General features: G+C 48.5%; 1 long non-coding RNA gene and 1 pseudogene across 1 annotated transcript; both read left to right on the top strand.

Annotated features, from left to right (window-relative positions):
- Positions 1-1,170: 1,170 nt before the first annotated feature.
- On the top strand, positions 1,171-24,742 carry LOC147262117 (uncharacterized). Its single transcript, XR_015116140.1, has 4 exons — positions 1,171-1,194; positions 12,383-12,541; positions 15,527-15,675; positions 24,675-24,742. It is a non-coding gene; the product is annotated as an uncharacterized LOC147262117 (long non-coding RNA).
- Positions 20,624-22,875, top strand: LOC147262118 (elongation factor 1-gamma-like; annotated as a pseudogene).

The raw sequence follows: 24,742 nt of genomic DNA, 5'->3' as shown, positions 1-24,742 counted from the left end.
AGTCCAGTGACATTGTAGTTCGCTTGTTGTTGGCAGAGACGGACACGGGTGACGTTTTCACAACTTCAGTAACTGCATTAAACCTTTGGAAATCAAACTCACCCAAAAATATAAAAGTACACGAGTTCAGAACAGCAATGACAGGTAGGATCGGTGGATTTGGTGAAAGTCAAGTTAATACTTGACTTCATATCAGAAATAAATGTGCTGACAACATGGAAGCTCATGTTTATATTTTAGGACAGCTTGGGTTATTGACGCCAGAGCATTGTGTGTGTGTGTGTGTGTGTGTGTGTGTGTGTGTGTGTGTGTGTGTGTGTGTGTGTTGAGCTGCTTTGGATAGGAAACAGGTTCCTGCGTGTTTTCATCACTAATCACTGTGTAAGTAATCCGCCAGAGCAACCCGACCGTTCACAGCAGCGAGAATCCTCTCACTCTGTGTAACGCAAGGTAACAGGTTTAACTGTGCTGAGAAGAATGCTGGAGAGCTGCAGGACAGAACAGAGTAAAAGGAAACGCAGACGCCGTCGTCGGAAGTTCTTTCCAGAATCTGTTTCCAGTCGCGGTGTTTGCCATCGGAGATTGTGGCGCGAGTGTGCTGCTGGTGATAAAGCTCTGGAAGAGTCCGCTCTCTGCTGGATTGTATCAGGAAGCTGTCAGACAGGAAGTCTTGGCTCGGTGTCTCTGCACCAACACGGCCGGCAGGAGGACGTGGCAGGTGGACAGAAGACAGAAGCAGCAGAGCGAGACAGACATCGGCACCCCGGTGTCACCATGTGGACGCGATGCTCTCTGGATGTTCTTATCTGCAGCAGCTCCTGGACTCCCGGGTCCCTGACAGAATTAAACCCCTGACTGGAGGAGATGCTCTACTTGATGGCCTTGGCGGGACGTCACGCCCCCGCAGGCCGCTGCTCTGATAGTTTGTCTCCAAGAAAGTTTTGAAACAAGACACACGTGGAAAGACAAAATCCAGTCCTGCCTGCTGGAGGGAACGGTGTGATCCTCCCACGCGCCGCATCCCTCTGGTGAAGCACCTCACCATCAGGGGACGTTGGGGGGGGGGGGGGGGGGGGAATACGACAGAAAAATCTCGAGGGTTTTTTCACTCAGAAAGTGAAAACTCTGTGCAAGCAGCTGGATTGTGGGGGAAGATTTTTTCTCCGTTCAGGAGTGTCACAGGAAACGATCCAGGTTTGCGGCGCCACTGTAAACGTGCAGGGTGTCCCGGCCATTCCTTCACACTGGTTATGTTTTTGGTTTGGTCTTCATTCATTCCTCAGGTTTCCTGTCTCATGCTTTTATTTTGGCTGTCATCTCTCTTCAGGGCCTCCACTTCCTGCCCTCCTGTATGGAAATACCTGGCCCCGCCCTCGTGTGTCCCACCTGTGTCTCATTGTCTTCCCTCCTCAGTCTATTGAAGCCACCCGTCTGGCGTGCTCCAGCCTTACCCTCCCCGAGAGTTTCTCTGACATCACCCTGATTGTTCCTGTTGTACCTGCTGACATCACCTTGCCTGCGCGGTCAGATGATGACGTGAGGTCGCGCTGCGTCACACCTGAGAGCTACAGGCGAGTGAGGCAGCCACGCGTCAGGGCTTCAGGACTCTTGCAGTTCTTCAGACGAGCAGCTTGGAAGCATTTCTGGGTTTTTTTATTATGGATTTTATGAGTCCTCATACAAACCCGAGTGTCTCCACATTGTTCACGCCCACCAGTGGGCGTAGGCGTCACCGTCTCTCCCTGTGGCACCGCTACTCTTGACTTGCAGGTGATCAGATGATTGGCGTGAAGGCTGCAGGTGATCGTGTGCGCGAGCGGTCAGCTGACGCCGCTGCGTGGGGCCACAGGTGAAGCCTGTGTTTCGTGAACATTTGTGACGTGATCTTTCTGAACGGTGGGTTCAAGCTCGGTGTTGCGTGGTGACGCACAAACGTCCTCAGGAAGTGTGTGTGTGTGTGTGTGTGTGTGCGTGTGTGTGTCGTCATGCGAGTCAACAGGACTCAAGGGTCGGACGACGCCAAGCTCCTTCTTTTAGAAGCAGGTGCGAGAAGTGCAGACACTCTTGAAAAAAGAGCCCAGGTGCTGCTGACTGAGCCTCTTCAACGTGTCCATGAGGACAAAGCATTTCGTGTTGCTCTTTTTTGAAAAACATAAAACAAGATGTCCTCTGCTGTGGACTCTCCATCCTCTGGACAACCCGCCAGCGGCTGATTGTGACTCGGAAGTTTTTGTCTGCTGCGCATCAGAACTGAAGTCTGTGTTTAAACATGCGGAGCAGGAAGGCGTGAATCTGCCTGAGAGAATCGGAGCGGCTTCCGGTCTGTGGTTGCTTCACCCGAGACGAGGCGGCTGCTGACGGCTAACACTTCTTATCTGTGATTGATAAATACGGCTGAATCTCTGGAGGCCTCCCAGCCGCTGAAACGTGTTTCTGGCTTCCTGAACTCTGATGTGAACACAAGCAGTCGCACCTGCCTCTCAGTACATATTAACCTGATAACTGTCGTCTGGGAACGAGTAATGAGGCATCTGTGCCGCTGAATCATTGAATAAGAAACAGCTTCAGGTTTAAAGAGGAGAGCTCCCACCAACCCGATGGCGGGGCGCGTGTCTGCCTCTCTGAGGACTCTTTATCTGCTGCAGCCCAAAGTTGATGGGAAACAAAAGTCCTCCTACGCTCAGATTCTCTCTGCACAACAAGTCCAAGGTCGTCATGACGAACAGCAGCAGGAGGAGTTTGGTCCGCTGGGACGCGATCGGGGTTTGTTGGGGTGGACGCCCAAGTTTCCGTGTGTCTCATTAGCGACGCTTTAAAAACAGGCTGGATTTCCAGTCTCCAGACAGCCTTCACATATGGTCTGTAACTGGATAATGAGAGAAATATTCCGAACAGATGATCACTATTAATCTCTTCAGTGCTTCTCGGCAACTTGTCCGGCGCTGGTTCTGTGTGTGTGTGTGTGTGTGTGTGTGTGTGTGTGTGTGTGTGTGTGTGTGTGTGTGTGTGTGTGGAACAGAAGGAAGACGGTGAAGATGCTGCGGCCGGCTGTCCGCCTGGAAGCAGCCGGAGGCGGCAGATTCCTGCAGGGGAAGATCCGGCGCTCTTCGGTCCACGCGTCGCATCTTTTAAGCTGAACTGGAACTGTCGGCATTTCGAGAACACCTGAAGTGAGAAATGTGACACCATCGGTATCAGCAGGGGAGCGTCCCCTACAGACAGGCTTTGCGATGTTTGTACGATTCCTCAGAACCGAGACGCTCATTTTCCACCAGACGTCGGCGTCTGAGGGGGTATCGCATTTTGGGGCGGATGAGTCATAGCGCCACCTGGTGGCAACAGGAACTTCAACATCATTTGATACGGATTTCAACAAAAGGCGTGTAATCTTTTTAATTTAGTTTTCAATGAAAATGAAATGATGTCTGAGAAGTAAAGATTGTCGCTATAGCAACGTCAGCGGAATGAGCACTGCAGGTGGAACGCAAGCTTGATCATCAAAGATCCAGTGAATGAGGGCCACCTTTTATTTCTTGCTGTTGATTAAAAAGTCCAAGAAACATCTCCAGGTTCCGGGTCCATCACCGCTCAACCGTGAGCGCGTCCAGAGACACTGAAGTGAAGGACAGGCCGGTTTACAACCCCTGCCGTGCATCGCCTGCTGGAACTCAGGTCTTCATCCGGCTGTGTGCTGGTTTTATCGCAGCCTACAGATTTACTCTCTCACCCTCACCTGGAGCCGGACCTGGTCGGTGACATCACGGGTGTGAGGAGACGATACGGGAGAGTTGTCTAGAATTGAGACTTCTGCCCTGCTAGGCGGTGCTGATTGACAGCGCCGACGTTCATTCACAGACTGACGATGCTGTGCAATATCGTTCATTTTAAAAGTGATTAAGAAGCCAAAACAAACACCAAAAGGAAGGAATGTGGTCACTGACATCAGAACGAGGCGTGCAGCATCAAGAGAAGTGCTTTTGGGGTTTTTTCGTGTCCGTCTGAAGCATCGAGTCTCTCAAGCTCAGTTTCCTTTCTGTACGGATCATTAAATGAAAATGGAACAAACAATTATGGAATGTCAAAGGAAGCAGGAGGAGACGGAGAGAACGCAGGAGGAAATTGGGTGGAAAAATAAGAGCAGGAGACAAAAGTGCAGACGCTGAAGGGGAGGAGCGCAGCGGGAGGTGCAGGGAGGAAGAAGAAGGAGCGTGTTGACTCATTATAAAGGTCGTTAGTGGTTCCTGTCCTCCGGGTGCTGATTAATAACTTCATTAGATTAAAAGCCGGCTTAACGCGGGACCTCTGAATTGTGGTTTAGAGAAATTAAGGTCATCAGAGTGCGGCGCAGCCAGAGAAACACAATTTTCTGCTTTACAAGAAAAACACTTTCATCTTCAAGCCTGATCACGAGAAAAAGTCTGCAGCCGTAAAAAACCCCAAAAACGTTTTATCAGTGCGAGCAGTTTTGAGTGTGCAGAAGTTAAGAGCTCCTGCTTTGGTGGACTAAGTGCTTCCCATGACACGCTTGCGTCTCACCTGCATCCTCAGCTCCCGGCGCGTCGCGAAGGCGCCGCTTACTGGGAGACGTCAGCGTTCTTGCTGAAGACGAGAGGCGGGTTAGCAAGGAAACTTCAGGGTTTCTTTCTCTCACTCCGTCACCTGTGAGAGTGACATCACCCTCCAGGAGGGTCTGAGCTTGGTCTCCCAAGACCCCCCCCCCCCCCCCCCCACCTGAACTGTATTTTCCTAACTTTTTGGTGTGTAAGTGAGCGGTGGTAGTTTTCTGAACTCTTCCTGTCCGAGCAATTACAATAAGGATTGGAGTCTGGTGTAATTTGACAGCAGTCAGTTGCCCCATTGGATCTCATTAGAGCTGCCGTGGGCTGCAGGTGGCGCCGTCCCGGCTCCCCACCGCAGCGGCGGTTTATCCCTCATTTGAGCTGAAAAAGTTCGAAAAATAAGGGTCCATGTTGAGTTTCCTTTGCAAGAAAACTGGAGGTGTTTGTTTGGCTGCACAGCCCCGTCGTCCTCATCGGCTCTGCTGGTGTTCTGTCCCGCCAGCTGTGCTCCAGAAGGCCTGGAGGGAATTTCCTCAAATTTGTCAAAGATATTCACAGGGAAGAGGTTCAAAGATTTCAGAGGTCAAAGGTCAATGGCCCATCACATCAACCTGATGTCACTGATGGGGAATATAAATGCAGGGAATTTCTTCCCTTCGGCCACAAATTTCCACCGGATGAATTGAAAATATTTTGTGGGTCAAAGGTCAAGGTCGCCGTGACAAGAACTCAACAAATCAGCCAGCAGACCAGAATGTTCAGGCCTCCGTTTAGTCTGCCGGCTTGAATCTTTCCTTGCTTTCGCCTTTTATGAATGAACAAATTATGAGAGGAGGAAACAAAATGGAGGAATCCGTTGGATTCCAGCGAACTAATTTTAGGTGAAAATGAAGTAATTTTCACCTAAAATTAGTTCGATCATTTATTCAGAACTAAATTTTCCTCTCGTCCTTTGGTCTAATTTCACAAACCTTGCGGCACATTTATCCCTCAGCCTCGTTCAGCTGTACACCTGGCTCAGTTTAAAATTTAATTTCTGCTCTCGGCCGTGTTCATTATGTGTATAATTGTCCTGCTTCTTTATTGGCTGACTTTGCCTGCAGCTCAGGGAGCCGAGCAGATCTGCAGCCAGGTTGTTAACGTCGAGTCTGACTGAACACAAACCCCTGGTTCACTGACGGCACCGAACTCGCGCGGCGTCTCCTGACAGCGCAGGAAGGTTTGATCTGCTTGAGTCTGTAAGCTGGGACTGAAGATGCACTTCAGCGCCTCTTGTTTTTGGAGCTTTTTTTTTTTTAATCATCGTTTGTGATCTACTCCCGCGCTAAACATCCCACGGTGACACTCAGCGACTCGGCATTTGTCGGTGGGTTCGTGAACGCTGTCGTCCTCGAACGGCCCGCCTTTACTGTCGAATTTCTTCTTCATTTGTTGCCTAACTTCATTTCTGCGGTGGAGCCCTGAGGGGCGATGCAGCTTTTGTGAAAGCGTTCAAATTGCAATAACAATAATTGCTGATTTATTTCACTTCAAAGTAACGTTTTCCCCTGTTTGTGACTTTCATCTGCGTTATCAGTTTATATTGATTAAATTAGTAGATGACTTATTATGTTTTATATTCAATCGTCCCACCCAAAGAAACCAACCAAGCCAAGCCAGACTGTCGAAGTTAAAGACAGAAACGAGCCATCCTGACTTTGAAGTGACCGACGTGGTGAATGATGATCAGACGAAGTCAGCGTAGTCAGAGAATGAAGGCATGTTGGGGCAGACGTTGCTACGGGAGACGCATTCTGGCCTTTCATGCTCCTGATTCGCAACAGAACTGCTTATTTCAGACCGAACCGTCGTCTTTAGCGCCTAAAGCTGAGCAGAGCAGCACCACAGCAGCGGAGCCAGTAAATCCGCGACCGGTGGGGGCGAAGGAATCTTGCTTGCTGGGTGAACAATGGTTGGGAAATGGCGAACATGTTTACCTTCTCAATCTGTTCCTGCTGGCTGAGCAGCCGCAGCTCGAGTAGAACGTTGTGGTGTTGAAATGTGTTCATGGGTTTGCTTTTATCAAAACCGAAGAACCGGAACGGACCGGCTTGTAGTTTAAGGTTTATTTCCTAAAAACCATGAAGAACGAACTCATCGGCCAAATAAGGTGGGACTTTTAGCACCACTTGTCTTGTTTCTCCTCCTCAGGAACCGTCAGACGACCTGCTGACAAAAGCAAGCCTCCGCCTGCTGCTGGCCTCATTCCTACAACGTTGACCCATCAATGCTTTCATTAACAATCTCCTTTTTATGCAACAACGACTGTGAGAGCGAGGAGTCTGCAGAGACGCCTCCAAAATGTTGCCGGCATCCCGCTGAGCTCAGAGGAGATGGGGCGGCGATGGAACGATTGGAGAGAGAGAGATGAAGTAGAGGAGGGAAGCTGATGGGGCGATGGAGGAGACAGTCAGCGTTCTAGCAGGTGCAGGGGGAGCAGCCGCGTTGATGACTCAGCTGTCACTCCTCATTTAGCATCCTTGCCTCTGTTGGTTCCTTTTGGTGCTCATCAGTTAGCGAAGCCTTGATTAAGTTACCGCCCGGCTTTTCGCACGCAAACGTGAGCAGATCTGAATTAGCAAAGTCCTCCTTTGCTTCTGCGGCGTTTCTCCAGAGGGAAGCTTTGAACTGAAGTGAACACGACATGAAAAAACCCCATCGGCCTGAATCCTGGTTTCTGGTCGTGCAGACGTTGTTTCACTTCATCTCTTTACTGAAAACATCTTCATGAATACGGCTCCTGGCTCGAGGGAAATCGGCAGTAAACCCGGCAACGGTTGACGGTTGTGTGGGTTTGAGGTGATTCTTCACCCCCAAAAAAGGGCGCTCACGTTTTTCCACTCACTGTTCCTTCCTACATGACTCCTCCGTGACTCCAGCATGCGGGAGGAGCCAGCCATGGCTCTTAAGCTCACGCTGACTGACGGCCTGAGGACGGTGGTCACAGGTCCTCCTGGCCCAGCCGGTGCTCAGTGATCCACTAACACCTCTGGTTCTGTGGTTCTGGTGGGAACTTTGACGCTTCTAAAGCGTCGCGGCTGCCTGTGTCTGCGTGTCTGCAGTCACAAAGTCATGCAGGAGGAAGGAAAGTCTTTTTGAGCACAAGACGCCTGCGTTGTGAGTAACTGGACCACTAAATGACACTTGGAGTGAAGTATCGTTTTGAGAATTGTACTTTTGACACCAGAAGTTGGGATGATATAAAATACGGAAGATGCAACATTTCTTTGATGAATGCTGAAATTCCAAACTGGCCGTCCGATGATTTTAAATTGAATATCTTTGGGTCTGGGACTCTTAATCAACCAAATCAAAAACACTGCACTGAGTTGTGGAACATTTCTTACACAATTTTTCAAATATTTTATGGAAGAAAAGGAATAACTGATAGAATATTTCTTGGTTTTGGCTCTAAATACGTGTGTTAGCATGCCAGGTCACATCCCTAATGAATATTATCACGCTGAGCAGTTACATGTCCAAAAATAGAGGGGGAAGTGTCTGTGAACATCATCCAGAGGGGAGATGCGATAGGGAGCTCCATGCATATTAAGTAAACAAATGTACAGTATTTATGCTTCAGACGCGTGAATAAAAAGAGCTGCTGTAATCTCTCATCCCAGGCTTAGCCTCTCTCCTCAGGCTCTGAGCTTGACATGTTTTGCTTCTCTGCATCTTAGTTCACATTTATGTTTATCTGCTCTTCCTGTGTACACATCTGCAGAAAACGTTCACTCGCTGGGACCGACAAGCTCGACTCTTTTAAAAAGTATTTTGTGGATGAGAGGAGCGTGAGGATGCATTGTTAGCGTCTCATTTACATACTGTGTGTGTTCCGTCTAATCCAATCCCACTGTTCTGTCTCTCGGCTGATTCTATGGAGGTTGGATGGTTTTAGATGCCTGGACGGTGAAATTGTTGCTCCGTCAAAGGAAAAGACGGAAGAGTAGAGCTGCACGAAGCAGCGACGTTTGTGCTTCGCTCCTCCAGGTGGTTCCTGGCCACCGTCGCCAGGTGGACAGACTCTGCGTGTTCCACGCACGCTTGTTTCAGCTCAGCTCGCTTTGCTAACATGAGCTCGCTGTCAGTGTAGCATCTCGACTTAGCAGCAAACTGCAACTACGAGTTGTTGCAACAGCTATGGTCTTAACAGGCAATTTCTTACCTTTTTTTTCTACCGTCCACTTCACAACCATGTAATGGGCTGCTGTGTGTGTGTGTGTGCGTGTGCGTGTGCGTGGGTGTGTGTGTGTGTGTTCCTCTGCAGGAGATGATGATGATGATGATGATGATGCCTCCTCCCAATCACAGGCCCTTTGGGAGCAGTTGCATGATGTCCTCGGTCAGCCAGAGGAGCTGCAGATTTGTGTCGAAGATGTAATCAGAGCTCTGCTGGAGGAGCTTTGATTGAGCCGAACATCTGAACTGACACGACTCCTCTGTCCCCAACGCGGGGAACGTCTAAGCATCACCGCAGAACTCCCTATCCCTCCTTCCATTTAGAGACACAAGAACCTCTATATCAACTTCTTCTGGTTCTCTGTAACCTCCTTCGACACTGTTGGGAAACCAGGCCAGTTTGGAGCGACAGACTCTTTCTGTCTGCCGTCACTATCAACACCTTCCTTTTCTGCAGCGTTACCGATGCCAAGCATTCTGATCAGAGGGCTGAGCTCCATCTTCAGCTCCAGTTGGAGCAGTTAGGTGGTTCTGAGGTTTGATCGAAGAGCTGAAAAGGCTCCGTCAGCCTGGTCGGTTAGCTTCCACTGTGTTAGCTTCCTCCCGCATCACTTTGTGACCACAGAAAGAGCCAGCCACGCATATTTAGCTGGAAGCTAATGGTGTCTGACTGCTAACAACAAGTAAGCTATCCAGTAAACGTCCGTCTGGAAGCTCTTATGCAGCGTCCAGTAGAGTCAGAGTGTGAGACACTGGTGTTTGTGTCTCAACATGTCCCTCCTTCAAGCTTCAGAAACTCTCCTTCACGTCAGAGTCTTTGGTCACACTTTAGCCTTTGGGACGGCGCCGAGACAAATTGGATTTTGTTTTCAAGTGTGTGTTTGTATTAGCATCTTCTTAGAAGGTCAAGGCTAAAGAGGGCGTTTGAAAAGGTCAGCGTGAACAAAGACGGAGCAGGAGACAGGATGAGATGGCGAGTTGTGAACGCCGCGGCTGATCTTCAGGAAGTGAATTAGCAGGTTGGAGACGTGAGGATGCAGGGCAATGAGGTAACAGTGGGACGTGGAGGCTGATGGATGGCAGCGGAGGTGTTAACCGCTCCTCCAGGTGAAGCTCCGGCTTCTCTGATCGCACCGGTTTTGGCGGTCATTGATATTCCAGACGAGATGTTCCGGCTGTGTCAAATGGCTGATAATTACACGGAGCTGAGAGTCCCACTTAAACAGCCAGCGTGATGTGACTGATCCCAGTCCAGCTCTGCTGACTGAAGCCTGCCTGGACCGACGGCGGCCCACAATGCCCTGCTCCATTCACCGCAGCTGCAGAGCCTCGTTGGCTCCTCGGACGGATGAGTTCAGTTCTTTTACTTCAGTGCGATCCCAAACATTCTGGAGTCACAAAGAAGGAATGCAGTGATGCACAATTCCTATTTTTCAATTTCTTGAAAGATAAAACATTTTTTGGAGGGTATAGAATCACTTAAATATTTATTTATTTTTTTATGTTTTGAGTTGGAAAACATCAGCAAGCTGACAGAAACATCAACCTAAAGAAAGAAAAACTCATTCGAGCGAAATTCTTTTTAAATCAGTTTGTTTTTGTGCTACAAAGCAGTTTTTGTTTTTTGAGTGCAAGCGGAGACGAAATAAAGAGAATACTTCCAAGAAAACTTTACATTACCCCCAAGTTCAAGGCGCATCAGCTTTGTAATAATACTGTAGTACTTGTGGGTACTTGCTCCAGGAGATACTCAGTACAGGCGCAGCTCCTCACATTCTTCATCTCCCCTCTCGTGTTTCCACGGGACGATGATGATTTTACAGCAGAAACCCTTCATTTTTCGGCTCTGAATGGCAGCAACAAGCCGAAGCCCCAGCTAACAACCTCCATCTTCACCTTTTTGCCGTCCCTTCATTTCATGTGACGTGAACTTGAAACGCTGGAACGGCTCAGGTTCAACACTTCACCTGTCTGTTTGACAGAATTTGGCCGGGTGATTGTTTCCCCGAGGTCACGGGTTCATAAGAAGCAGGAGTTTATTTCAAAGTCACCTTAATGAGATTTTAATCAGTGGTCCCACCATTCATTTAATCTCAATTAAGACTTGGACCTGTTGAATGGCAACATCACACTGCCAGCTCTCATTTCAATATTTATTCATTACAGAAAGAAACAGATGATGGGAGGGATTTTTTTTCTTTTTCGTCTTTGCTCAGGTCAGGACATGAATTAATTCTACGATGACAAAAAGGGAATATTAAGCAGCTAATTAGTCTCAGTATGATATAAATGAGTGTAATGGCCCATGAATCCCCGCTGCTGTTTAACTCAGTTGATGGGGATTAAATGTGTTAGCAGGCTGCACTTGAAGGTGAGCAGCAGGCGCCTCCGCCGTCGGCCTCCAGCCGAAATCCTCCCCCTCATCGCCAAGTTACTTTCCTCTCCGGCCCTGAAGGTGGTTTAAGTTATCAACCCTCTGGAAACCGCAGCCTCGCATGAGTCAGCTCTGCTCCTGGAGGCCAGACGAGTTCAGGACTCCCGGGTCTGAGCCCCAAGACAGAGGTACCACAGACTCTGGACCTCCAACTGGGCCTGAGACCAACGACCCCCAAGTTTTGGAATCCAATTTCTTTTTGTGACAGTTTCAATGATTCCAGTCCTTTTGGGGTGTTTTTACTCCAAAATGTTTCATTTTCAGAGGCAAAAGGACGTCATTACGCTCAAGTCACATGACACGAACGAGCAAGGAATGACAAATTTATTAAAAAATCAAAAACCCTTCAGTAAAAAATCAAAGCTCCGTGCAAATTATTGTTAAAAACAAAGTCCAGTATTTTACTTTGGTAAAGTGGCATTGAAATAAATAAGCGACATGAATCTGCAGTTCATATCACAGTGAATGAACAGAATCTTGAGCAGTGGCCAGCTGAACTGATTTAAAAGTAAATGTGTCGCTGTAGCTCCTGCTGCAGCTCACAGGCTAAACTGGCGCTTCCTCTGTCACAGCGTCGAATCGCTGAAGCCAAATAACCCACATCCCTCTCATATGGCGCTTGTCGAAAAGGTCGCAGGTCAAATCCAGCTGCACGGGTCAAACATGGAGGTGCAGAATCAACAGGTGATTGGTGACATTTTGATGGCCGGGATGCTCCTGGGCTAACATGAAACCCTGCAGCGCCGATGAAAATGCTGAATTGTTGTATGATTGCTTGACCTTTGGTATGATGGGAACTGAGGTGTGTAACTGCTCCTGCGTCTCACGTTCGGGGTCGTTTGGCACTTTAGTGCCAGTGAGTTTGACCTTTGAAGAGACTGAGCAGGACTTGAAGGAGTAATAAGGATGTGACAGCTTCAGTGTTGCGGGTGCGTCGTGTTCCTCCTCACGTCTGCTTCAGTTTGATTGAAGAACCACGATGCTTTCAGGATGTAAAATGGGCTTTTTAACACAGGAAATAAAAGCTGAACCTGGAATGAAAGCGGGCAGGCGTCGAGCGTTACCGCCGCCTCTGCTTCTCCCTGAGTTTTGGCTCTGATGATGTTTTTAAAGCAGCCGCTAACGAAGGTTATATCATCTGATTCGGTCTCATCTTCACCTCTTTTTCCAGACAGCATCATGGCCGACTGCGTCGCTGCCCTGCAGACGGATGGAAGCAGGCGAGAGGGTCATCGTGATCTCGTCTCCCACCGTTCCGATGCTCTCTGACAACATCATCGCCACCGAGTTCTGACTTGACAACAGGAATGATTGGACACTCTTGTCAGAGGTGGGTGAGGAGTTCAAAGGCAACAGCAGGAAACAGGCTTCTCACTGACTTTGCTGCGTTTCCCACGGAGACCAGACGGCTGTGGAAGTCTAGAGGTTTGCCCTGCCCACCTGATCCGTAGCACCCCAGAACCAGGGTCCAAATCCATCCCTCTTCCGTCCATTGGAACCAGATCAGGCCCTGTTCAGAGTCTGTTACACCTGTAATATCAGTAGGCACGGGCGAGGGCGGCTGAGGAGGTCCGATAGCAGAGGTCAGAGGTCAGACTCGTCTCAGACAGCACGGACGACCACACATTAGCGATGCTAACATTAGCCTGCATGAGAACAACAGCTGTGCTTTGAAAGAGGCAAACAGTCAGTCACTTTTCTTCTGCCAAATGCAACAAAAATGCAAAAGCTAAACAAGTTGTGTTCGTGATCCATCACCATGACAACAAGCGCTCCCGATGACTGAAGTAGCCCATGGATGAGTTGTCGACTCTCAACAACTTTCTTGGCGAGGACGAGGAATTCGACGTGTGACAGGTAGGAGCAGAAGTTCAGCTCCTCGTGTGACAGCAGGCCTGGTTTCAGAGGCACACTTCTCACTTCTGCGTGTTGCTTGCAAACATGATTTTTTTTTTGGACTAATGCACCCCCCCCCCCCCACACACACACACACACACACACAGGCGCGCGCCAGCCCCCGTGTGTGCTGGATGTGTGAGTAAGCAGTTCTGCCTTCTAGCAGCAAAGAGCAATTAATGCAGCAACTTTGATGATGATGAGGAGAGGCCTTGGATAAATGTGGTGTCACCGTCCCATCAATAATTGTGATTATACAGAAACCGCATGCATCATCTTCAGCTGGTAGCAGGCGGTGGCGGCGGCGGCGGCGGTTGTGGGAAATTAATGATTGAGTTTTTGTAACAGAAAAGAACCAGAAACGTTCTCACCTGTTGTGAGATTGAGGTCAGAGCTTTCACGAGGTTTGCTTTGTCGAAGGTGTCTGAAACACATCAGCCCAGGATGCAGGAACGCCTCGTGGCGTCTTACGTCCCGTCTCCTTCTCTGCCAGTAATGGATGTTTACATGGGAAGAGAAATAGTTTGCTCAGATCAGCGCTGCTGCTGTCAGCGGGAGATTGGTGGAGGGGAAACGAGAGTCAGCTGTGACAGGAAGGAGCCCCGCTGAGAAAAATGACCCGCGCTGACAGGAAGGAAGACAAAGGAGGAGAGACAGACAGATCCAGAGAGACAGACAGGAGGATGAGCGGTGAGGGAATTATATATGTGCAAATGAAATGTAATCTGCATGGTGAAAGTAGTCCAAGGCAGCACTAAACAACTTAAGAGTCGGTGAAGAGCAAGAATTATGTGATCACCGAGAAATACGAGGCAGGTGAGCAGAAATGAATAACAGTCCAAATGTAAATGGAGCTGCAGTTTTAATAAGTTTGGGCTCTGGAAGGTGCACATCCCCACTCCTGCTAGATGTCAGCTCTTATGAAATATACATTTCCAGTGACAAAGTCAGTCTATTAGTGGGGTTGAATATCAGGAGTTACCAGCCAGAAGCTGTTCTTCTGGGGCGGAAACCTGGAGGAAATCTGGGTTTCATGCACGCCATGGTTCCTGTTTTTGAGACTTGTTGACTTCCCCGTCAGAGCTCAACAATGCTGAACTGTTGTTGCTAACTATCCTCTGTGGCTGTAAATGAGTTTTATCATCTCTTACTCTGGAAAAGTGTCAAAAATATTCTGTTTTCGTCTTAGAGACTCACTCAGGACAACTGGTCGGCTTTAGATTTGAGTCATTCGACCCACAGAAGATAAATAAAACAACACTTCGTGAAGACAGTTGTTGTATGCAAACCATCTGAGGAACATAAAAATACTGAGGCGAAATGGCTGGGGGCCGGCTGGGGGCTGGACGGGGGCCGGCTGGGGGCTGGACGGGGGCCGGCTGGGGGCTGGACGGGGGCCGGCTGGGGGCTGGATGGGGGCTGGAGGCTTGCTGGTTTTGTGTCCTCCGTAAAATTCAAGCTTGAATTTGTGATATTTCTTGATTAGAATGCTAAATATGGGTCAGATGCAGCAAAGAAAATTAAAGAAATGTGTTTTCACCGTATTTTCAGGATGAGTCAGCAGTCACAGGATGAAATCCAGTGACCGCAGAACGTGAAACTGTCATTAGTTGAAACTTCTTCTTGTTTCCTGTCTTGTGGTCAGTCCAGACGTGGCCCAACACTCGGGTCCAAATCTGTCAGCGCTGTCCAAGTGCTGGTTAATCTGCAGAGGCTGGCACTCCGCCCTGATAGAGGGTTCCATCTGGCCACCTCCTCTTCATCATTTCTCCACTTAGCTACATTTTGTTCCGGATGAGAGCAGCTGTCAATCACGTGTGACGGGTCAGAGATGCTCCAGGGGTGACTCCCACTGCGGGTCTGAGGGTGTAATATCACGCTTGGACACTCCTCAGAGCCACCCAGCTGGATAGCAAAGCACAAAATCAGTCTGTCAAGAGAGCAGTCAGACAGTGGGGGGTGGGGGGCTGGGGGGGGGGGGGTGGGCAGAGACAGAATCAGCTGAGGCCAAAAAGTCTTTAAAAAAAGATCTGTACAAGGAAACATCCATGATTTATCACTGGCAGCCACACAACGATATGCACTTCAAAGACATGAAGTTAGATTGAAAGCTTATTCATAAGGAGAGAACCTCTAATTTTATTGAGTACATTTTCCTCAACACTGCATGAAGTTAAGGCCAATTACGTAGGTAGAACAATTGTGAATTAGTAACCCTAAATTCTGACTCTCATCCTTTTGGCCACTCCAAGCATCTGTAGAAGCACTGTTGGAGGAAAAGACTGGACCACAAACCTCCACACTGCCTGAAAAACTGTGATTTTCCAGTCATCCCAGTTATTGATGGCATCAAAACTGCAGTAATAGAAGCACTCAGGAAGTGAATCCTTAACATGCAGAACCTCATTCACCACCTTAGGATCCAGAAAGAAGTGGAAGAAAGACCCTGAAAACCGGTTCGACCACAGCAGGCTGAACTCTCCGGGGACAGAACCGGTCCTGAGCCAGCATCCAGCACCAGAGGCTCAACCCCGAGCGTCACATCATGATTCACTGGACTCCGCAGAAGTAAGTGAGGAATGGCTTTAAGAGGAATTAGAATGTGCTAATTTGTAGTTTTGCAGCAGAAAAAGTCAAGCTGTGGAGGGGGAGCCGTGAACAGATGGCTGCCCACCATCACGTGTCCTCCAAGAGGTTCTCAGCAAAGCAGCACATAGTTTCATTCCACTTTTAATTAGGTGTTTATTCATGACTCTGACAAGGAATCTGACAGCATCCCTGGTCTGATAAATGCACGTCCATAGGTGTGTCATCACTCCGGCTGCGTCTCCAGTGGAACGCTTTGTTTGTTTTTGGCTCAACGTGTTTGTGGGTTAGTGAGCGTGTGGCTGGATTACGAAGACGTGGATTGTAGCGGACGACGTGCTACAGAGTTTGGACAGTTGTGCTGCGTTCACTGGCTCAGAGCAATAGTGACCAAAGCCCAGATTTAAGCAAAAGCTGTACAAATAGATCGATAAATAACAATAACAGGACTAGGAATCAATTATAACAGATTTTCGTGATGTAAAAAATTCTATTTAAATTTGTAGAATCCCCTAAAAGTCATGTGACCTGCTGGCTCAGGGTGCCACTTGTCAGAAACAAGGAGGTGAAGACACACCATCGATTTCAAGTTAGGAAGTTCGGATCCCCCCTGAATGAGAGAGGGAACAGTTAGCTTTGAGCTAAATGTACGTAGCTGGCTCTTTCTACGTTCTGGAGTCTATGAGTGGTCAGCTCAAGATGAAAATACACTCTTCAGATGAATTATCATTTTAAAATTGCTTATCTGAAACCAAACCGTGATCTTTCCCAACCTCGGGAAAATGTTTGTGCTTCCTTCCCAACATGGCTGCTCTAACGGCTCCGAGTCGCAGGTGATGCTCCCTAATTAGAGGAAGGAGCTCCTCAGCTGATAAGCGTCGCTTGCACTAACTGAAGTCCTAGAGCTCGGCGGGACCAGCCAGTCAGTCCATCAGGCAGTTGCTCTCTCTGTCCCTCAGTTGCTTGAGAGTCAGCAGGTGGAAAATCACCTGTCAGTTGCTCCAGCAGCTTCACACCAACTTTCCTCCCAACAGCAGAACTCCCACTGAGCGAAACTGTAAGGTCGCCAGCCTCAGGCGGTGTCACGGTCCACCTCGTCCCCTCAGAGACCCCCACACGTGACTCCAGCCCCGCCTCCTCTCTGTCTCCGTTCACGTCAGTCCATGTTCCTCCTCTGCTGCTCCGCTGATGTAGCGGCGGGTTCACATCTGTGCAGCCCCCGTCTCATTGGCTACGCTGACATGGACGACTGATATTCTTGTTCTTAATAAGACAACATCACGACTGCAGCGTTTACTTGAGTTTCTCACTCAACAGTCCATGTTTCTTCCTTCTCGACGAGCTACGAAGCCTGATTAATGGCTGAAGACACGCCTGCATCCCAACCCTCCGTGCGTCTGGAATTTGATCTGAGTTTCTGTCATGCTGGTAGATCCGGAGTGTTTTGTTTGTTTGTTTGTTTTTAATTTTATTTTTTTGAACTGCTAATGCAGAAAGCAGGAGCGTGAGTGGCGAAGCACTTGGACCGCCGGACGTGTCACACTGATGCTGCCCACTCACATCACATGTTGTGTGAAGGTTCTGTTTGTTTCAGGCGCCTCAGCAATGCAAGTGAGAGGAAAAGTGCGCCACAAATGAATCTCATTATGCCTATTAGGTTAAAATCTGAACATCTCCATTCATGTGCACGCAGCCACTATCCTCGCTGAATTATTGCAGTGTTTATTGCGGCGAGCGCGACTTCACATGTCCATCTGGAGAGACGCTCTGTCTTTCAGAGTGCAACAAACACGGCCGCCATTGACGCTGGCTTGAAAAGCCGGAGGTAATCATCAGCAAAAACATGATGCTTTCAAAACAGACTCATCTGCTATCAGGAGGAGTGAAAGGACTGTGCAGGCTTTCAGATCTACATGACATTTCAACCAAAAGGTATTCACCAGCCACAACTACTGGCTGCCTGATGAGATAAGCAGTTATTGTACGTCTCCCGTATATCTGAGAAAGCTTAAGGATCCGTCCCTTATCTCCAAAGAGATGTTTCCTCTTCCGAGGCTGTTGGTGCATCAGCTGAGATAAACCAACCACAGCTTCATACTGTAGGTTATTCTCTCTCTTTTATGTATATTTAGCTCTTGTCTGACATTGGGTGGATAAATCCCATCTGAGTGAATAAAGATCCCAGGCAGCCTTAACAAAAAACACTTCTGAGGCCGTTCAGCTTTAATAAGATACACATTTAAACAAGTGCAGACATTTTAGTCTTTTTAGTCCTTTTTTTTTTTTAAGGACAATCCTGAATAAATTCAACAGAGATGTGAAAAGGCAGAAATCCTTTTTAACCGCTACAATATTTTCCTCCAGCCTTCGTGTGTGTGTCTGGTTTTGTTCGCATCAGCTCAGCTCCGACTCTGCGTATCAGGACGTGTAACTGGGCTGCAGCAGAATGGTAACCGGTTTTGGTTTTGTGAGTCGGTCTCATCTGTTACAGCGTGATCCACCACAGAAGCGGTTGTTAGTACTTTAGTGTTGATTTCCTCCTGACCGGAACACTGCGCTGCTCTTTATTAGGGTATTAACAAGTCATCCTTGACCCACTTGCAGCTGGTGCACAATGCTGCTGCTCAGCTAAGAACGGACCAGCAAGAGGCACAGAATCACACCGGCTCCTGCGTCCCTACACTGGCTGCTACCAGTTAAAGCAAGATTTCACCCTAAAATTGTATTTTGCCTTTCAAGTACTAACAAATGGTGTCTTGAACTCATAAAGCTCCTGCTTGAATTCTCTCTGACCTCAGAACGCAAAGTAGGGGGCCGACACAAGTATTTAGCTTGAAGCTAACTGAGACTGACAGCTAACAATGGTAAAGGCGTCGGTTTGCAAACTCTCATGCGCATCTTTAGCTATAATCCCAATCTTAATCCAGCTGCGTGCTCCATAATCCCCAAACAATTTGATTTGAGCTAAAAAAAACAAAACCAAAAAACAATCAAGCTCTCATTCATTCAGTTGAACCAACTGGTTAGCGCTTGTCTCTCCCAGTTACAGTTGGTTTTTGGCATCACTGAGCATACAGGTGGATCGAGACGTTGACGACATGTTAGCCTCAAGCTAATTTCACATCGCAGGCTGTTTCTGCATCCTGGAGGGGGGAAAACAGCCTTGTTGAGGTCAAAACCGTTACTTCAGTGTCGTTTTCAGTTGCGCATCGAACAGTAGTTTATGGTGAACTGTTGATGTGTTGTGGCTCAGGACGCCGAGCTACACCCCCAGCTGATCTGGTCCTGGTGCCGCTGTGCCATCAGGGTGTGAGTGCGTCTGTGAATGTGGAGGCTTGGAGAGGTCAGGAGGCAGGTTTCAGTCCTTTTAAAGCTCCAGGAAAAGCTATCAAATGGACCTTAAATATGGGTTGTTGGGTCAAAGTTTCACCGAAATCCCAAATCTTCCCACAAGCACCTAAAGCAACTGTGTCGTCACCCTACACTGTACCACTACATCATGTGTTCTTTTATGAGGAAAAGGTGACCTCAGTACCCTGGAAAGTTTCGCATACGGAGGGATGGCAGGTGGAATTCAGATCTCACAGGAGGAGGAAAACTTTGACTGAACTCGGTAGAGGAACGGAGATCTGAGGAGACAATCCTGCTTAATCCTGTAGGTTTTACCCATGAGCACTCATATTGTACGACGGCGTAAGTGAGAGAGATGAAAAGGTTCAGTCAGCAGGGAAATAACAGGCTTCCAGCATCAGTTCAGTCCACCCGACCTGCCGTGCCCACCGCGAAGCTGGGATGAAAACAGCAATCTGAGCGGCGTGGTGCCGCGGTGGCACGCTGTCATACTTGACATGGATTTCACTTTCCAGCCCCCCAGCTCTTATGTCCACATGTTGCATGTGATTTGGCTGCCATTCCTTACCTGTCCACCAGGGTGTGTATGGATGTGTGTGTGTGTGTGTGTGTGTGTGTGTGTGTGTGTGTGTGTGTGTGTGTGTGTGTGTGTGTGTGTGTGTGTGAGAGACAGAGACTCACCTGACCCAGTTGCTCCTCATTGTCACCAGACATCAGTGACTCTCCTATGCTAAAGAATTCCTGCTGCTGCAACGTCTAGAAACTTTATCTGAAAGTTGGTCTCCATTCACCTCAGTTGTAACCAACTGTAACGCCGTCTGCAGTCAAAGACCAGCAGGGTTTTACGGACTAAAAAAACAAAAACAAAACAAAGTTCCCCTGACCTTCGGTCAGCAGGAGAGTGAGTAGATAATGAGTTGAAGGAAGGCTGCTGTTTTTAAAGTGCCTCTGTCCATTCATCCCAGTCTTCCTATGTCTCTGGGACACAGGGTTGGCCTTTTTTATGTCCACTGGGACTCAAGGATGAAATGGGAAAGATTTTGATGGTCAAAGCTCAAAGGTCAAGGTCATTGTCACATCAATTCAGTATCTTTGGGACATCCTGAGGGAATTGCTTCTGATTTTCCATAAATATCTGTTGGCACCGGGCAGCACGGTGGCCCCCCAGCAAGAAGGTTGTGGGTGGAGCAGTGGTCCTCACTGTGGCCCCCCATCAAGAAGGTTGTGGGTGGAGCCCCGGCCAAGTCCAAAGACATCAAGAGGGACCAGGTTAATCCAGACTCTAAATTGACCGTAGGCGTGGCTGGGAGAGCCAATGGTTGTCTGTCTCTATGTGTTGGCCCTGCCATGGACTGGTGACCTGTCCAGGGGGAAGGCTGCTGGGATAGGCTCCACCCCCACCACCCTCAACAGGAGGAGAGGGGGAAGATGGAGGGATGGATGGATGGATGGATGGATCTGCTGGCACCTACAGATGAGCTGAAAGATTCTGGAGGTCAAGGGTCACTGTGACAGGCTCATGTTGTTTATTTAATTCCCTTAAGCGCCACATTCCAGTATATTAGGAGTTTGGACAACCATGAACAAACTGGACCTGGAGCTGCTGTCAGAGACACTCGACCAGGAGGAGATAAATCTAGCTCGTGTCGACTGATACGATTTTGTTGGGAATGCAATTTCATCTTCTCCATAGTCATCTGTCCTTTAGTCTTTATTGCCTGATTTCTATTCCTGTCTGCCCTGCACACCATGTTAGTCAGCCAATATTCTGGGAAATTGAGCAACGTTGGCCAAAGCTCCTCTTCCTCTTCTTCTCCTCTGTGCCTCAGCGTAGTTGCGCTGCAGTGACTGGAAGGAGCATGCCAATCAACATTAAATTACATCACACCACAACAAAACATCATTCCGAGTAAATCCATGTTAAACTGGTGCATTAGTTATGTATGAACGCCCTGATTAAATCCTCACTATAGTGGCGCTGCTGCTCTCCAGTGATAATGAATTGGGTTCAGACACATTTCCTCTCCAAAACACTTTTAATGAAGGAGATGAACTGAAATGCTATTTTCAGGTTTAATGAAACTCTTTCCCTCTATTACTATAATGAGCACGTTTAAGCACCAGAAGAGTAAAGCTTCCTGGGATTCATTTACACTCGACAGAGATCTGCTGATTGATGTGTTGATTAGTGTCTTGCCACCATTCAAAGAAACAAATTTGAGAGTGTCTTCTCATCCATATTTAGTTTGGGTTATCATTAGTACAGAATAGTGTGAGTTTTAGGTGGAGTAGTGTGTGCAGAGCGTGAGTGGATTAGCGGGGGGAGGGGGTTGTCTTATTACTGTAGCAAATGGTTGGTGCTCATTTCACTGGGACTCAGTTCGTGGTGCCACAGCCCGGGATGCAGCACAGGGACGTGGGTCTTCCCCACACTGGGAACCACAGAGTTCATGGAGCAGGACACAGAACAGGGGCAGGAGGATGCGACAGTGTCCTTGCAATGCCGAACCAACACCTGCAGACCCGTAGGTTCCTGTGGGAGAGGGTCAGCCTCGCTGACGTCATGGTGACCTGCTCCGTGCTCGGCTTGTATTAGCAAGTGCTCGAGCCGTCGCTCCGCCAGCCCCGCATAAATGTCAACCGCTGGTTTATGACTTGTGTGAACCAGCCCCAGTTTTTGGCCGTCCTTGGAAACATCAACCTCTTTGATAGAATGACTAACACATCAGCTGAGGTGCAGCCAAAGTCAGACGCTGAGCCGAAGAGAGAGAGAAGGACGAGCAAACCGAGCCACTGGGGGATAATCATGAGATCAAGAAGCCGGATTCCTCACCTCTGAAGACAGAGTCCGGACCAAAGACAGTGGACGAGGACACGGGCAGCCGAGCCCAAAGAAACAGAGGATAAGGACCAGGAAAGGACAGAAGCCTGATGCAGAGGTCACGGTGTCCCCACCCAAGATGGAGAGGAACAAGGAGGAGGGGAAGGAGGCAGCCGAGCCTCAGACCGATGAAATGGATGAGTGTGAGGCTCTTTTGGCTGCCGAGCCTAAAATCAAGAACCTCTTTGCTCAGCTGTCAAAGAGCAACTTTGTGCTGGAGGTTTCTTACTCAGGAGCGTTCCAGCGTCTGGATAAACTCTGAAGAAACGCCTTTGCCAGTGTCATCTTGTTTGGCACCAATAACAACAGCAGCATCTCTAGCCTCTGGATCCTCCGAGGTCAGGACCTGGCTCTCAGGCTCAGTGAGGACCGGCAGATGGACTACAGGTCCTACAACTGGCGTAAGCTGGACCCAACAGTGAGGAGTGCAATACCCTGGTGAGGGAGTTCTTACCCTGGGGAGGAGACGTCAGGCCTGTAGGTGAAGCCTCCATCCGGGGCACACAACTGTTGGATCACATCAAGATTTCTAAAGGCATCAAACACGTGCTGTCGCTGTTGGCAATGCAAACGTACAACAAATCTGCAGCTTTTCATGTTTTAATCCCACAAACTTAATAACAGTTGGCCTTAAAATAGGACGACCCATTATTCCATTTCTGCCTTCTTATGAGTAGTTGTAACTCCACTTCAAGATGTCTTCAGGTCCCCTCAGTTCACACACACACACACGCACGCACACACACACGCACGCACGCACGCACGCACGCACACACGCACGCACGCACGCACGCACGCACGCACGCACGCACACACCTTTCAAAACTACGCCCCTGGTAAATAGTTTAAATAGTTTAGTTTTCATCGAAGTGCAGGAGTGGAGCTGCTGGCTGCTGTGGTGTAATCTGGCTGTAAGCGTGTTAATTCCTGGCAGAAGGAGGCTGCGGTGAGCCGACCAGCAGCTCGAATGTCTGAGGCTTCGGGAGGATGCTGCCAGTCTGAGCAGCTTGCAAAGCAGAAACCTGAGTTGCCATGAAAGACAAAATAGGATTAGTGAGAGTGCTTTCTGTAGTTGTCTAACATCAGTGTTTCAAGAATATAATCCCAAGACAGTGTCACTGAGCTCCCTCTTAATGCCATTTGGACCTCTTTTCTTCCCTGACCTGCTTCCATAAGTCCTGGTTTAACTGTCACTTCAGTGGGGGACGTGAGGGCGGAGCTGCAAGGTGAGAGAAAGTCAGACAAGAGAAGCTGGTGTCCAGCCAGCGCTCTGACCCAGAACTGGATGCCACCGCTGATAATAAACTTAACACCAGTGTAACTAACCACTCTGGACGTGTTTTGAGATAAATGAAGCTCATCCAGTGCGGGCTCCTGCTTAATCCTCCGGCTCTACTGACAGTCATCAAACAGACGGATGCTATTTTTCAACCTTGTCTGATGCAGCGTGGAACACCGAGGGCTATGTCAGAAACTTAAAGCTGCATATGCATGTTAGGTTCAGGCACAGAGACACTTGGGTAAGGAAACACTGATTAGGTTTTCATGCCCAGTCGCAGTCAAGCTAAAGTGACAGTCTGACTAAGAAGTTTAATTGGACTCTCATCGCTGCCCCTGCGTTTATGAACGGGGAAGAATCGATTTATTCAGGGCCAAACCTGAGCCTGAATACCACGCTGACTCAGATTTGGCTGTTCAGCACTAAAGCTCCACTGTTTGCTGTGCAACTTGCCATGCTAACGGGGGCAGCTAGCATGGCTCCCTGCACACTGGCTGTTGTTGCCAGCAGTTGTGACCTGTGAGCGCTAACAGCTCACAGACACAACAAGAGACAATCAAAGGCTTTACGGTTAATGGTTAGGGTCAGGGGTCAAGGAGGTTAGGGTCTAGACCAGGGGTGGGCAACCATGTGTCATGGAGGGCCGTGTGGATGCAGGTTTTCCTTCCAACCAAACACTTTAACAGGTGATTCCACTGATTAACGCTCTTCTGTGGCTGAAGGTGTGTTAATCAGTGGAATCACCTGTTAAAGTGTTTGGTTGGAAGCAAAACCTGCATACACACGGCCCTCCATGGCACATGGTTGCCAACCCCTGGTCTAGGGTCAGGGGTCAAGGAGGTTAGGGTCTAGGGTCAGGGAGGTTAGGGTCTAGGGTCAGGGAGGTTAGGGTCAGGGGTTAGGGAGGTTAGGGTCTAGGGTCAGGGAGGTTAGGGTCAGGGGTTAGGGAGGTTAGGGTCTAGGGTCAGGGAGGTAAGGTTTAGAATATTGTTGGGTTTTAGGGACAATGAATTTTGTCATGCCAAGGCCTTCCAGATATTAAAAACTCTAAGAAAACTCTTTGTGCTTGCTCATACATAAAAGAAGTCAAGAAATAGCTAAAAAATGGAAATCAAGCAGTACCTTAGCTTATTACATGTATTAAACTAGTAATAACTAAGTAATAACTCTGTAGTAATAAATAAGTCTGAAATAATACATATGGATTAAAAGAAGTAAATAAATAGGACCAAATAGGAACAGTTTGATAAAGAGGATAAACAGGAATAAAATAGATCGTTAAATGAAGGAAAAAAGTTCAAATAGATAAAAGGTGTTCAGTCAGTGGGGCGCCACCACAAATACCCTGGCCGAGTGCAAAAAGGGTCAGGGGTCAGGGAGGTTCAGGCCTGGGCTTCGGTTTGTCATAAATAGTACTAATTCCTAGAATGAGAATTAGCCAACCAATATTGATGCAGCCTTATCTTGAAGCGTTGCAGGTGCTGGCGTGTGATGGGAACACGGCGCGTGCTACCGCGCTACGGTCAGACATCCTGGGC

Source organism: Aulostomus chinensis, chromosome 5 (genome assembly GCF_037954235.1).
Source record: "Aulostomus chinensis isolate RoL2024-O1b breed Wild chromosome 5, RoL_Achi_v1.0, whole genome shotgun sequence".
Classification (NCBI taxonomy): Eukaryota; Metazoa; Chordata; class Actinopteri; order Syngnathiformes; family Aulostomidae; genus Aulostomus; species Aulostomus chinensis.
This window is presented reverse-complemented; position numbering and strand designations above follow the sequence as displayed.